Below are 13504 nucleotides of genomic sequence, written 5' to 3' on the forward strand. Positions count from 1 at the left end.
CTTTAAACTGGTCCTCACATATCTGATAAATAGGATGTTCACATTCTATCCCTTCCAAGTTATGTTACATTTATATATAAGACAAGAGTCATAAAAGCAATTGGAATCTGTTAAATAAATTTAACAATGCAGCATTCTGCATATATGCCAGCTTATCTACCAAGCCCATTTTCATAAGTGATGATTATGAGTGCATTTGTACAGTTAAAGCTAGTGTGCGAGCTGCGCCCATTCCTTGAGATGTCTGATTTGGCCACAGTGACACATGCCTTAGTTATATATCCCGTTTGGATTATTGTAATGCGCTCTGCGTGGGGCTGCCTTTGAAGAGTGTTCAGAAACTTCAGCTGGTTCAAAGGGCTGCTTCCAGACTGTTGACAGGGGCTGGCTACAGGGAGCACACAACTCCCCTGTTAAAACAGCTTCACTGGCTCCCAGTCTGTTTCCAGGCACAATTCAAAGTGCTGGTCATGCCCTATAAAGCCCTATACGGCTCAGGTACAGGTGATCTGAAAGACCATATTCTCCCCTATGAGCCTGCTCATGCCCTGAGATCTTCAGGGGAAGCGCTTCTCGCAGTCCCGCCACCATCACAGGCTCACCTGGTAGGAGTGTGGGACAGGGCCTTCTCAGTGGCTGTCCCAAGGCTCTGGAACTCCCTTCCCAGGGAGGCAAGAGTGGCACCCTCCCTCCTTGGTATGTTTTCACAGGCAGGCAAAAACATTTTTGTTCTGGCAGGCCTTTGGGGATAGGTAGACCGTACCTGTGAGAATATGATGGATTGATACTATTGTTTATATTGTTGTTGGCTTTTTTAAGTACTAAAATTTTATACAAAGTTAGTATTATTAATGATTTAATTATATTTTTAACTTTTGTATATTTCTATTTATATGTTTTAACTGTACACGTTTTTAATGTAGTAAAGCCGCCTTGAGTCCTATCAGTGGGAAAAAGGCAGGACTTAAATATAACAACAGCAACAACAACAACAACTCTGTCTGTCTGTCTATCTATCTATCTATCTATCTATCTATCATCTACGTATATGTTTCTCTCCTGTTTTCTATCATGTACACAGACCTGTTCATTTAAAATATCTGTCCAGAAACTAAAATTCAAAATTCTGCTAGCTCTCCAAACCAATATATCACCTTGAAGTCTCTGCTCCTTGAAGCTCTGCAAGTGGCAGAATGGGGGGTTGGTTACCTCATGCTTCAAAAAGAAGGAATGGTGTGTCACAGGACGTAAGCTCACTGTTACTTTCAGATCCATGCAAGATGGTAGCAGTGTAATCGCAGTACTAGTGATAATGCTGGCTTGCCCTTTAAACCCCTTACCAAGGCTCAAGCTCAGAATTGCCCCAGGGAATCTGTATGGCATTATGGTTGTGCAGTGCACAACCGCCTCACGGAACAGTGTCAATTTTAAGAAGGCCTTTTCTTTCCCTCTGTGTTCACTGAGGGCAAACAAGTCTCTCTATGACAACATGACTCTCTTAAACCAAGTCTCTCTTCTGCCAGTAAAATTCCGCCTTCCATTTTATAGGACAAATTACTCAATATACTTAAATCTAGTGACTTCCTGGGTGGTATGAAATACTCCAAAAATTTTTAGCCTGCTCAGGGAGAATCTCGGGGCTGGAGTAGGCAACCTTCCAGAGCTGTGGGAAATTTCAGGAACTGTCCTGGGCACCACCACAAATGGCTGTCATGGGAGGTATGGTGAAGGACAAGTAACCTGCCCAGAAGACTAAGTGCAAGGCAGGGGTGGTGTTTGAGCCGCAACACACTAAACAATTCCTTTGTACCCACAGTTTTCAGCAGCAGCAGAAACCTTTTTCACAGCAATCCCAGCTGCGTGGTAAGCAAATGTATTAATTAAGGGGGGGAAAGTAGGAGGCGTAGGATACCTTAGTAGGCACCAAAGGTGTACGAGAGTGCACTGATGCCTGCAGGTACCACGCTGCCTACCTCTGTTCTAAGGAATGTCCACACACCCTTCCCTAGCCTAAATGAGTGTGCAGGCAAAGTGACTGGCTGCTGAGGGAATGAGGGGCATGTGCATGCCTCCCTTATCCCTAACTTAAGGGAAGGAGCAGAGTTCAGTGGTAGAGACTATGCTCTGTATGCAGAAGATCCCAGGGTCAATCTCTGGAATCGTCAGATAGGCCTGGTAAAGACCCATCACTGAAACCCCGGAGAGCCACTGTCGGTCTCAGCAGGCGATACTGAGCCAGATAAAGTAGTGGTCTGATCCACCTTCCTGTGTTGATCTATCCCTTCCTCTTCCCTCTGTACAAGTTATTTGTGTTCTGTAACTTGCACTGGCCAAAGACGGCTGGCTGGCTCACGATACTGGAGGCATCTATAGGCCTCCCCATGCTCCAAATGGCCAGTCATGCTGCCCAAATTGACCTTTGGGCTTTAGCTGGCAAGATGGAAATTTGCATCCATGTTGGACGCAGTTTGGTTCATGAAATACAAATCATGACTATTTTCATATCTGATTCAGCCTATTTATTGCACCTTCCTCACACTACTAGCATGATACATTTTTTGCCCTTGACCATATAGTTCTTGTAACATGAATAACAACTTTAAACACAATTCATGCCAGCCAGACCCAGTAGAGTAAAAACAAACAGACAAACAAACATTTTTCATTATGTATCTCCTTTTCAAAATTAGCCGCTGATCACAGCTTTGTTCATAGACTGAAATTGTCACTTAAGAATTTTCAGTCCTTATTAAATATTATACCAGATGCTAGTGAATATTCTTGTAAGTATCATTCGCCAGATGTTACATCCAGTAGCATAACACTCATTTAGAATGATTCAGTATAAACACATTTCCTTTGAAGCATTTCTTAGTATGTGTTTTTCTTTGCTACTTTTAACAACAATAAAAAAATCCCTTTCTTTCTCCCTTCCCTTTTCAATTAATGTGACAAGCAATAACCAGGGTCTTTCATTACTTATACTTGGTAACTGCGGGCAACATTTTAGTAGCATATCTATTAAAGTGAAATGAGGCACAAAGCTCAATTGTAACAATTTTAAATGCGCACCAAAGCGAAAGTAGGCCTTGCTTTGTTTTTAAGGTTAAGAATGCTCAGCACCCTCTTTATAGAAAGTGATGGAAGTGAAGGTAAATGTTATCCCCCATAAAGTGCTGCAATGAAAGAGAGAGTGGGGGTGGGGTGGGGGGGATAGAGATCTATTAGAATTCAATGCTGATCTGTTTTTGCCTCTCTTGCTCCCTGTAGACAGATGGGCTGTATTCATCTGCACCTGAAAAGTGCCACTTTGCTAATGCATAAATTCTTGTGGTGGTGGGGGGGGGGGCTTGCTATAGAGTATAATTAATGTAATAATTTTAGCTAAGATCTTAATAAAATGATGGACCTACAGAATAAGCAGCTATTCTCATGGCTTTTCAAAGCTAGCAGTCTGTGGGCCCTGCAAAGGAAACACCTGATGGGCCTTCCTATGAAGGGAGGTGGCAGAACAGTCAGTACTCATAAGAGACTGTGTGGTACAAGTCCCTTCTCTGGCCTTCTTTCTTCTGGTCAGGAATGCACACCCAGAGAAGTGACTCATACAGGGGTGCACTCTTTTGAGGGCAGGTCACACTTTTACACGCTCTTTTAAATGATCCTGAAAAGTGATGTGGCTCCATTTTAAAAAATGAATTAAGACAAAGTTGTGTTTCAGCAATCAGAGGTTCGGGACCTGTGCCAGTTCCAGGTTTTGGGATGCTCTCAAGCAAGATGTCCTCAGAGGCCCCCCTCTTCATCCTCCTGTCATCATGCACCCTTTGCCTCTAGGCCCAACTCCCACAGTACCTACTGAGTGTTCAGATTATGTTATGGCATGGGTGGATCTGGATAGACAGCCTGACTAAACAAAGCCATGCTGTGCTAGAGGCCAGATTGTCCTCCTTGGCCAAACACGTAGCCAAATGTAGAGGAGCAAGTCACACCCCCTTGAGCCTTCTAAAACAATAGTTAAGAGGGCAATTGCAAAAGGTAAGAAGGGTGTGTGACTCCCTTGCCTCTTCCTGTAATCTGAGCACTGTCTAGGAGGAAAAATCAAGGGAGTGAGCGTGCAGAAGCAGCTGCTGCTTCTTCTCTTTGCTCATGTCACTCACTGGTTTTCTGTCTCTAGGCCAGAGGGAGAGAGCAAGCAAGCAGGCATCAGTGGCAACAGGAGCAGCAGCAGGCCCTGGGGGCTCTGGTGATAAGTTCTGGGTAAAGATGGGGGAGAAATTTGATGGAAAAGAAATACACAAATTGAAACACAGTTATCTATGTTTATTGAAACACAGTTACCACAGTTAACTGTTTCTACTTTTCCAAATCTTTTGATGCAGTTCTCCAATTAAAAAAAATGCATACAAAAATGTGTAGGGGAAAGTGTGCACAAAAATGCATATATTAAGAAAAATAAGATACAGAAATGTGTTATTTTAGGCGAAATTAATTGCAAAAATTAGGCAAAATTATATACATATTTGCCTAATATAATTTTGCCTACATATATATTAAACGTATTTGCTTATATTAGGCAAAATTATATTAGGAGAAATGCACATGAAAACAGACACAAATGTTCAAGCCGACTTTAACAAAAAAAAAATTATTGTTTTATTTTATTGGGAAGGACAGGGAACTTGCAAGGGAAGATGTCAAATCAAAGGTTGTGCCTCTCACAACCACTGTCCATGTTGTCCTCTGGGAAGGTACATGCTCTAATTATCCATCTTTCCCTACTTTCTGGTTCCTGTCCTTGGTAAATCAGTATCTCTTTCTTTGCCTTTTGAAGATGCTTGGTTAGAATTTCGTTTGTGTGATTTGCTAGCATTGTCAAGCTCCTTTTCCATGGGCTCTAGAAGACAAATCTCTAATGGGTTGATGGATGCTTCTTGTGTTTCTAGCATAGGAAAGGAAAGGTTCCTCCTGTGCAAGCACCGGGTCATTACTGACCCCTAGAGGGATGCTGCTTACGCTGGCGTTTTCATGGCAGACTATAGTGGGGTGGTTTGCCATTGCCTTCCCCAGTCGTGACTACCTTTCCCCCAGCAAGCTGGGTACTCATTTTACCGATCTCGGAAGGATAGAAGGCTGAGTCGACCTGAGCCAGCTACCTGAGACCCAGCTTCTGCTGGGGTCGAACTCAGGTCGTGGGGAGAGTTTCAGTTGCAATACTGCCGCCTACCACTCTGCGCCACACGAGGCTCTTTTTGTTTCTAGCATACATGTACGTAAATGTATGAACATAAACTCCAAGGCACCATGCAGTGTGCAACCTGCTATGCCACATGCTACAGTTTGTGTGTTTTCTGTGGTGGTGGTGGTGGGGAGTGTTCTTGTCTATGTGCACCAAGCCTCAGCACTAGAGGCAGAGGATTTCTGCTGCACTGGTTTCTTCTTTCTACTCATGCTTCCTGTGCCAGTTAGCCTTGGGAGTGAGGAGGGAGTTCTCTTCAGCATCTGCTGGACCTCTATGAATACCTTCTGCCAGATTTGTACCTCCTCCCTTCACAGGACACCAGCCACTTCACTGCCTGAGGTAGAGTGGTGGTGCCACCCCAGTCTTCACCGACAGTTAAGCAGCTCCATAATAGAGGTGTTGTGGTATCACAGAGAAGCTAAAAAACTTGTGAGACTTCAACAAACCTGTGGCAAACTCTTGCAAAATGTCACAAATTCTCACGACGCTTAGAGACATCACATGAGACTGGGCAAGTCTTGGGAGGAAGCTTCTATAAGGCCTTGTCCCACATGACTTGTCCTCAGTGTGTGGAAGGCAGCTGCCCAGTCTGGTCCTCCAGCTGCTGGCCAATCCTGCCAGATGGCTGCAGCCATCGAGGGTCTTGCCAGGCAACTCCTGCCACTCGCTTGCTCTTTTGTTTAAAATGTGCTGGCTTCCACAATTCAAACAAGAGAAAGCAACCCACCAGCAGGGTTCCATGGCCCAGCAGGGAGACAAGTTGCGCAGCAGCTGGCAGCAGAGGTCTTGCAGTGTAGTGGGGAGCTGGCCTGGCTATAAAGCACCTATCAGGTGGCGTTTCCCTGGAGGTGTGGCATGATGCCTGACTGGCCCTGGAGTGGTGGGCCAGATGGTAGATTGCGGTGGAGGCTGAACCAGCAGTTGCTAGGAGGCAAGGCACACCTGTTCTGGTGTGGCTGCCATAACAAGGGCTAAGACAGGCAGCAGCGAGGTCATACTTATTTCACTGCTACCCCCTTCAGATCCAGTGCCTGAGAGGAGAGTAAAATGTTAGAGGTGTGTATTTGACTTCAACTAACTATGCATTTCCTTCAACAAGAATAGCAAAAACTAGAAAAAGCAACTATTTTAACAAAAATTATATTTGTGCTTATAACCATAGACCAAATCCATAAAGCAACTTTAGATTCAGCCAAAGGTAGGAGTCCTTTTTTATTGCATTTTATTGCAGTATCCTTTTTCCCACTTTTTTTTTTTAGGGGGGAGTATCTTCTTACTAGTGTAAGCTATACTTAAAGGGCGGTGGGTGGGTTAGGGCTCATTTAGTTATTTTTGTGAAGTCACAGTAGGAGACTTCCTTTAAGGGAATAGCGATGTTGTTGCCAAGGGTCAATAAAACAACCCCATAGCGTAGTTGACACTACTGTAGCATCCACTGCCTTTTTTTCTTTTGAAAATAGGGTGTCTCTCCCCCCCCCCCATTTCCCTGTAGAATACACTGACATGATTTGCCGTTTGTAAAACTGGGACAGCCTAGCAGGGGATGCTTGGACAGGCCTGTCCACAAACCATCTTCCGGGGATAATAATATCAGTGATAAAATGACTGCCATGACAATTGTAGAGAAAGGTGAATTGCAGTGTATGTACAAATAAACATTTTTTTTTAAAGGCAAGAAAGCTAAAGAGAGTTCCTGAGTGTTCAGTATTCATTTTCATTAAAGCTGCAGCCGAAACAACAATACTGAATGCCAGTCATTTGGCTTTTTAAAAATCTTGACCTAATTAATATTGGGTAACTATAATAGTTGTTCTCAGTTTTCACTAATAATTATACATCTTTCTAACATTTCCAAAGGAGTTGGAACCAAAGTTTTGTTAACAAAATGTTGCATACTGTTGAAGAATCAGATATTTATCAAAATCTTGTCATGGATTTTTAACAACTTTTTGGATGCTTTTTATTGCAACTGAATGTAGGGTTATCAAGATCCCCCCCCCCCCCCCGGCAGGGCTCATATTCCTTTAAGCAAGAGGTGTAAGATAGACAGAAATTTGGTAAGTGAACACTTTTTCTGAAATGCAGGTGGAGTGATGATAAAAGCTTGAACTGCTGGATTTCTGCTTGCTGCACAGCCATTAAAGCAGGGATGGGCAACTTGTGGCCCTCCAGATGTTTTGGCCTACAACTCCCGTCATCCCTCACCATTGGCTATGCTGGCTAGGGCTGATAGGGGTTGTAGGCCAAAACATCTGGAGGGCATAAGTTGATGCTGGAGCCTTCACAGCTTGTTGTGTTGGGGGACTTCAACACCTGAGGCCACCTTGTCAGGAGTGGTTCAGGACTTGATGGCCTCCAGGGCAACTGTGCGTCTGTCCCAATTAGTATCTGACCCCACTCATTCAGGAGGGCATACTTTGGATCTGGTTTTCTGTGAAGGGTGGGATGATGGTTGGACTCGATGGTCTTATAGGCCCCTTCCAACCCTACTATTCTATGATTCTATGATGGTGAGGTGGGGGTGAAGGAACTTTTTATAGCTTCATTGTCATGGATCACTACCTGGTGGTGTTTAGACTTGCTGGAACTTGAGCCTCTGCAGGGGTGGGAGGACAATTAAGATGATCTGCCCCAGGAGACTGATGGATCCAGGTGACATTCTGATGGCTCTTGGAGATTTTCCCATCACCTCAGCAGGAGGTTCTAACATAAGAACATAAGGAGAGACTTGCTGGATCAGACCAAGGGTCCATCTAGTCCAGCATTCTGTTAACACAGTGGCCAACCAGCTGTCAACCAGGAACCCACAAGCAGGGCATGAGCGCAACAGTACCCTCCCACCCATGTCAAAGCTCTGGCTATTCTCTAGAATGGCAAAATCGCCCAGGCAGTTGACGTGATCAGTCCTGAGCATCCTCTCCCACAAAGTAGAGCCAAAGAAGCCCCCTGGTTTTCCAGGGCACTGCAGGCAATGAAACAAATGGGATGTCAACTAGAGTGATGTTGGTGGAAAACTCAGAACGAGTCCAATCAACCTCATTTGATAGCCTACTCCATGGCAATGAGGGCTGTGAAGAAATTGTACTTCACCACCACCATTGCATCTGCTCAGAGTTGCCTAGCGGAGCTTTTTCAGATGGTCAGAGACCTGTTGTGCTCTGGACAACAACAAGAAGAGGTGGACCACTCGATAGCCACTGTGACGAATTTGCGCAACACTTTGCAGATAAAATTGATGGTATCCATACCGACTTGGATGCCATAGTTGACACAGGTCTGGTGGATGTAACTTTGGCGCTTGCTTATCCAGTTACAATGGATATTTTTCAATATCTACAGCCTGGGATGTGGATAGGGTCCTTGGAAAGGTGAGGCAAGGGTCCAACACTTGTGTGTTGGACCCCTGCCCTTCCTGGGTTATAAAAGTAGCTGGGGGTGGGGGGACTGTCGGAGTGGGTAAGGGTAGTGGTGAATGCCTCTTTAGGAGCAAGGCATGCGTCTGTCTTGCCTAAAGGAGACAGTGGTATGAACTTCGTTTTTTTAAAAAAACGTCCCTGAACCCCACTGTATTAGATAATTTCTGGCCGGTCTCCAATATTCCGTTCTTGGGCAAGGTGCTGGAGCATGTGGTGGCTTCTCAGCTCCAGGGGTTCCTGGATTTATTTTATTTATTATTTTTATTTATTAAATTTATTAATTGCCCATCTGGCTGGCCACCCAGCCACTCTGGGCGATGTACAAAGCATACAACAAAACAGTCTAAAACAATAAAATTCTACAATAAAAACATTTTCTAAAATACCCTAACCCACCCCAAATGCCTGCCTGAACAACCATGTTTTTAATGCACAGCGGAAGCTCATTAAAGAGGGGGCATGGCGGCGTTCCCTAGGGAGGGAGTTCCACAGAGTGGGGGCCACCACAGAAAAGGCCCTCGTTCCCACCAGTCTAGCTGTCCTGGCTGATGGGACAGAGAGAAAGCCATCCGAGGATGATCTTGTTAAGCAGCCTGTCTGGTGTTGCTGGAGGTGCTCCTTAAGATTGGTTGGACCGGAACCATGTAGGGTGTTAAAGGTCAAAACCAACACCTTGAATTTGGCCCGGAAAACAACTGGTAACCAGTGCAACTCCTTCAGCACTGGAGTGATGTGATCTCTCCGGCAGCTACCTTTAATCAGGCGAGCCGCCGCGTTCTGTACCAGCTGCAGCTTCTGAACCGTCTTCGAGGGTAACCCCACGTAGAGCGCATTACAGTAGTCTAAACGAGAGGAGACCAGGGCATGTACTACCAATGGGAGCAGATGGTCAGGAAGGAAGGGGTGCAGCCCCCATATCAGATGGAGTTGATACAGTGCTGTCCAGCTCACAGCTGACACCTGACCTTCCTTGGACAGCTGGGAGTCCAAAATGACCCCCAGGCTGCAGACCTGGTCTTTCAAGGGTAGCCGTACCCTATTCAACACCAGGTCAACATCCCCCAGCCTCCCCTTGTCTCCCACCAAAAGTACCTCAGTCTTGTCAGGGTTCAGCTTCAGCTTATTCCTCCCCAGCCAGCCACTCACCTTCTCCAGACATTTGGACAGGGATTCTATGGCCAACCTTGGTGAAGATTTGAACGAGAGGTAGAGCTGCATGTCATCTGCATATTGATGACAATGCACCCCAAACCTCCTGATGATAGCCCCCAGCGGCTTCACATACATTTTAAATAGCATCGGGGAGAGGCTGGAACCCTGTGGCACCCCACAAGTGAGCGGCCACGGGTCTGAAACCTCCTCTCCCAGTGCTACCCTCTGGTACCTGCCAGAGAGGAAGGACCGCAATACAGTGTCTCCAATGCCCAACCCCTCCAGGCGGTCCAGGAGGATACAGTGGTCAACGGTATCAAAAGCTGCTGAGAGATGGAGGAGAAGAAGGAAGGGGCATTCACCCCTATCCAGAGCCCTCCTCATATCATCCACCAAGGCGACCAAGGCCGTTTCTGTCCCATGCCTAAGCCTGAAGCCCGACTGAAATGGGTCTAGATAATCGGCTTCTTCCAAGTGTGCCTTCAACTGCATCGCCACCACCCGCTCAATCACCTTGCCCAAAAATGGCAGATTCGAGACTAGGCGAAAACTGTTCAGAACTTGGGGATCCAAGGAGGGCTTCTTTAAGAGTGGTCTTATCACTGCCTCCTTGAGGTCTGATGGCATCACTCCCTCCTCAAGGGAGGCATTCACCACTGCCCTGATCCCCTCACCCAGCCTCTCTCTGAAGCCCACAATGAGCCAAGATGGACAAGGATCAAGTAAGCAGGTGGTCGGCCTTACAGATGAAAGCACCTTGTCCACTTCATCAGAAGGAAGAAGCTGGAACCGATCCCACAAAACCGGTTTGCCACAGGCCGCCTCCTGCTCACTAGCTGTATCCACAGCGCACGGAATAACACTCCTAATCCGATCAATTTTATCTGCAAAGTGCCTTGCCAAGGCCTCACAGGAGGCCTTAGAATGCTCCAGTGGTTCTGGAGCCACTGGACGACCAGGCTCCAGACCACGTGGAACAGCCACCTGGGACAGCTGATTATCTAGATTCATGTCAATCTGGCTTCAGGCATAAGCAGAATTTATACAGAAACACTGTGGATTCCCTGGTGCAAAGTTTGGCAGACCCCCGTTAAACTAAAATAAATTCTGTGTATGTGTGTGGAGAAGGCAAAGAGGCAAAGAGTAAGTACGGGCACAAGTAGGTGGAACAGGAGATCAGTGCTCAAAGGAATAAAACCTATGAAGGAGACAAAGGTCCTCATGGCTGATTGAAAATTAAAAGGTAAGCAAATTGGAAGTGTGAATTTAGGTTGCAATCCTATATGCTAATATACATGTACTGAAGACCCACTAAAGCAAATGACATGTGTAACAGTGGGCACATCTGCAGCTTTATGCGTTGACTAGACCAACTCATTTAGAGAAAAGGAGGCCTCCGTGATTTCTGAATTAGTGAGCTTATGGTCGTAGCCTTAGCAATGAAGATTATTTGTTTATAGCTGTGGTACAATGAGGCATGATGTGGGAGATCTGTGATCAGGTTTCTCAAGATTACCCCCCCCCCCAAAAAAACCCCAGGTAAGAGCAGCTGCCAGTCACGACAGGTGGGGAAATCAAATTAGAAATGCAGTGTTTGAGAAGGGGGTATTAACTGTTTTCCCCTGTGCTGGTTTTTTAAAAATTATTTAAAGCCCCCACTCCCAAACTTCTCTTTGCCTTACAGGGAAAAACCCTAAAAAGCACATGGGGGGATTTTAATTGACAGCAATCCCATGATTCCAATCTGGTATATGCCATAGCTGCTATTAGCTTAAAAAAATGTGGATGATCCTGATCGTAACATCTGATTACAAGAGAACAATCTGATTGCAACGGATTGCATTCATTGCTAAGTCTGTGATTGTAAGCTCACTAATTTAGATACCAGCGATGCTTCTGTTTCGTTAAACAAGGCGATCAACGTGTAAAGCTGTAAATGCGTCTATTGTTACATGTGATACGTGTTTCAGTGGGGTCTTCAGTGCATGCATATTTGCACATAGGATTATAGCCGACGTTCACTTTTTTAGTATGCTTAATTTTAATTTTCAGTCAGCCATGAGAACTTTCCTCTCCTCAGTCTTTTCATCCCCAGAGGTCTGTGAGAAATAAACTTGTTGCAGTACTGCTTTCACCTTTCCCTTGGGCATTTTATATTGTGTTTCAGAAAAACATGAACCACAGATTTTTTAATGTTTATTTTTAAATATGAAACTATATGGACAATATTATTGGTGCATTTCCTGAAATGTGTCCAGAATTCAAACCTGGAGGCTATGGAAGTGCTGGTGTGAAATTGGCCCTAGACAGTTAATAAATTCTGAACAGTAATGCATAAATCAGCAACGGGTATTTTTCAAACTACTTTTTTTTTTCAGGGGGTGCATGCACGAGAAAAAATGTCTTTAGAGAATTGTTTTATATCATTTCAGAGAATAGAGGAAAGAATCTAGCAATACCCAGTGCTGGTTAGCAGATTGTCATTTTTGGGTTTGATGTTCCTGGGTTTAATTGTCTTTCATGTGAACAATGGCAGGAACTCTCTAGCGTGCCATGTAAGCATGATAAAAGGGGGCTGTTCTTGCATAGCAATGCCTTTTTTTTATTATTAGCGTAAAAAATTAGCAAGCTGGAAGTCGTTAGAAGGAGTTCCACTGACATTAATTGTAATGCAGCCGGAATATGTTTGCAGACCAGTGCAGCAAGACAATAGCAGCAGGGGGAAAAAGCAGTATTAATAGCCTTTTACTTGTATCATTTTAGCAACCCCTTAATAAGGTGTCTGCTGTCAACTGGAATTTATTAAAATAAAAAAGACATGGTAATTGATGTATTGCAGTAAGTACGGATGAGGGCTCAACTTGATTAATGTACGAATTGGCTTTTTAAGGCATTTTAAAAAGCCTTCCTAACTGGTTCTTGAGAGATGGCACAAGCCCACTGTAAACTACCAAGCTGCAATTGGAAAACAGCCTGACAGCTGCTGATGTCTCCTGCGGTTTTGCTTCTTTTTCTTTCTCTCTTTCCTTTTTTTTTATCAGAGAAAGTGAAGTAATACAGTCCTTGTCAATAATTGCAGTGCTTAAAAATCTTATAAAGGGATTTCTATTCTTCCCTCCAGAGATAACTTTTCAAAGGTTAAATTAGTTTTACTTGTGTATGTTTCAAGCATCTGTGCTTCCAAGAAGATTCAAGTTTTATTTTAAATCAACTGCTAGTTTGCAAGTTGCATTGGATGAAGCACCCTGCAGTGTTCACAGAATACGCCCTACTGTTTCCAAAATAAGCCAGTATACTTTTAGGTAGAACTCTTTTCATGATATATAATGTCTGTCCCCATCCACATTTATGAAATCCAGTGGTGTCTGTTTGCCAACTAAACGGACACCTATGGCAGAACAGATTCCATTTCATTCCTGCAGCTTCTGTGCACCTCCAAAATCTGGCCTGGGTGGCTGAGGGACTCTCCAGAGCAGATTTAGTGGACACAGGGGAGGAAGGGGAAGTCCCATGTTATGAGCTGGAGTCTGCTAAGGCTTCCAATATTGGATGGAACCCAATGGTCACAAACCCTTTATCTAACTATGGAATATCCTAGTGAAACTGGATGTTCTTCTGTCATAAGATTTAAATGAGAATTTTGTATGAAGCTTCTTTAGGCACTGAAAAACTGAGCTTCAGAAGTACTGTCCGTTAGGAG

Source organism: Heloderma suspectum, chromosome 1 (genome assembly GCF_057233095.1).
Source record: "Heloderma suspectum isolate Gila_16-S chromosome 1, 16-S_ref, whole genome shotgun sequence".
Classification (NCBI taxonomy): domain Eukaryota; kingdom Metazoa; phylum Chordata; class Lepidosauria; order Squamata; family Helodermatidae; genus Heloderma; species Heloderma suspectum.